The sequence below is a fragment of the Rhinolophus sinicus genome, chromosome 17 (assembly GCF_057876585.1).
Source record: "Rhinolophus sinicus isolate RSI-liver-muscle chromosome 17, RSI-T2T, whole genome shotgun sequence".
NCBI classification, from domain to species: Eukaryota; Metazoa; Chordata; class Mammalia; order Chiroptera; family Rhinolophidae; genus Rhinolophus; species Rhinolophus sinicus.
In genome coordinates, this window is record NC_142517.1 from 122,829,756 (window position 1) to 122,832,782 (window position 3,027).

Here is a 3,027-nt window from a genome sequence, read left to right on the forward strand (position 1 = left end):
ATAAAATTCTATTGAGTTAAGCCACCGAGATGTTTGACTTAACTGTCATAGCAAATAGCACTACCTTAATTATGGTAATGGTAGGTAGCAATGAAAATTTATTAATACAATTTATTTTAAAATATCTTTGAAAGGGTACGGTGAAGAAAGGCAAGAAGAAGATGGAATTTTGAAATCCACCTGTCCATCCATTTAACAAATATTTACTGAGGATTTATGTGGCTAAGCTCTGAGGATACAGAGATAGAGAAGGCACAGTCGCTGTCTTCAGGGTCCTTACCCAGGAGGTACCAGGCAGTTGTGCTAAGAAATAATTCTACTACAGCACTTGGAGTCCTGTGATAGAATTGTATCCATGTGGGTGGGTGGGGTACAGGAGGGAGTTACCAGTTGGGGGGAGAAAGGAACAACTTTTTCAAGGGCATACAAAGATGTCACAGCGTGGGGCCAGCTCAATCTACAGTTGGACAGGGGAAGGTTAGGGTGGGAAGAAGAACCAGGAAGTGGGCCAGAAAAACAGACACACCTCATGCCCCACCGGGCAGATGGCAAGAGGCAGGTGGTGGGGTACAGGATTGAGCTTTACATAAAAAGTGGAGGATTCAGCTGAAATCTATCCTCACAGTGCCTTTTCCAGCCACCACTGTAATGGTGACCCTATATCTTCTGTTTGTGAAATTTAAACCTTTGACGTAATTCCATTTGACGGTGGTTTGGTTTGGGACTTTTTGAAAGTTTTTTTTTCTTTCCTTTCTTTGCTTCCCTCTCCTCCCCCCAAATGTTGACGACTGCTTACTGTGCATTTACTATGCATACCAGTTCCAATGGTTCTGTTTACTTCCGACCAGTGTGCTTACCGGGCCACACCTGGCCCAGTCATTTGGGAGGATTTTTTGCATCTCTATGTGATTCACTCCTGACCCTGGGGCAGAATAGCCTCTAGGAAGCGACTTTGCCTGAAGTTGCCTGGCCAACGTCTTCCTTTGTTCTGTCCCTGCTTGTGTGTCTATAAAACATTTTGGTGGTATTAAGAGAGGGAAGGCAGTCTTTGTGACAGGGAGTCCACTGTCTTTCCTTAATGCAGGCATTTTGGAATAAAACCTGCTTTTGTTTCCACCAACCTTGCCTCTCGAGTTTTGGCTTTTCGTGCGGTGAGCAGCTGGACGTTTTGCAAGGTAACACCACAAGAAGAGGCTGCGTAGTGAGCTGGGCGACGGGCCTGGAGTTAGCTTGTGGGGACCTCTACAGTGATGGTTGACGTCGTCATAGTTCTTCCCTTGGCCTCCAGAGGGAGCCCCAACGTTTCCCATGAAGGTTCATTCTTTCACTACACACTGAACGTCTACCGTGTGCTCGGTACATCTCCAACCCCACTGTCTAGTAGGCAGTGCCGCTGCTGGACACAGAAACAGATCATTTCAATTCCATGCATGTGATTAGTCCACCGCGAGACGTGTATAGGATTGCATAAGAACTCAGAGGAGGTGTGTCTATATTAGGTAGAGAATTCTTGTCCTCCCCTTCTGGAAAATTGCCCCATTTATTGAGCAGATGCTGGGTGCTAAGCACTTAATACTTCTGAATGTAGTTTATTTCATTCAATCCTCCTCACAACTCTTTCCAGATGAGTAAATGGAGTCTCAGAGAGCTTAAGTAGTAAGCGGCAGAGCCAGGATTGAATCCAGGGCTGCTGGCAGAGAAGTGACGCCCATGCCTTAAGCACTTTATCCTATAGGGCTCCCTTGGGTGACTGCACTTTGTTCATCAGGCTCCCAGGCCTTCTTTCCTCCAGACCTGGTCTCTCTCTACCGCAGGAGCAACGACGTCATCTCTCTGCATGTCTCTCTGAGAAGCGGAGCTGGCTCTCTCTGGACTGTCTCCCGTGCTAATCTGCCTTCCTACGCAATAGCAGGTAGATCTGCCTGTCCTCTTCCTGGGGTGCTGGGTGGCCAGGTCTCCTTGTGACAACTCAGCCTTCTACTGCAGAGTTTGCATGGCCACTGTCACCTGCACAGCTTTAGGTTTGGGTTCTCTCCCACCTCCAATGCCTTCTTCTGACTCTCACACAAATTGTACTCAATCTAAGTCTTCCTCAATTCTGCCTTTTCTGGGGTAATAACTTCCTGGCCCACAAAGATCTTTGCCTTTGGATCACTGATTCTCTCCTATACTGGAACAGTAACTAATTGAATTATCATATGTTGTCCCAAGACACCTCTCTTTTATAGTAATTTCTTCTAGTGTAGTTATCACATATCCATATGCCTTTCTTACTTTAGCAAGACTTGGAACTGTATCCAAATTTTAATAGACTTAAAATGTAAGATGCAATGACAGTACAACTTTGTTTTTGTTTCTAATAGTGCTTTTTTGTTACTTTAAAAATATCAACTATTGAAGTATAATTTAATAACAATAAACTATACGCATTTTAAATGTGCATTTGATGAGTTTTGACAAATTTGTATAACCGTGTTAGAATATCACAATGGAGACAGAGGACATTTATATCACTCAAAAGAATTCCCTTGTGTCTCTTCCCAACCAATTCCCCGCCTTCATCCTAGGCAATCACTGATCCTGTTTCTGACACTATAGATTAGATTCCGTTTCCCCGAAAATAAGACCTAGCTGGACAATCAGCTCTAATGCATCTTTTGGAGCAAAAATTAATATAAGACCCGATCTTATTTTACTATAATGTAAGACTGGGTCTTATATAATATAATATAATGTAAGACCGGGGCGTATATTAATTTTTGCTCCAAAAGACGCATTAGAGCTGATTGTCCAGCTAGGTCTTATTTTCGGGGAAACAAAGTTTGTCTTTGTTTCATACAAGGGAAGTATAAGGTGTATACTCTTGTGTCTGACTTCTTTTATTCAGCATAACGTTTTGGATATTCATTTGTGTATCAGTAGTTCCATCTTATTGCTGAATAGTAGTTTTATTGTATTAATATACCACAATTTTCCTTTTCATTCTCCTGTTATGGACATTGGAGTTGTTTTTCTGGCTATTGAGAA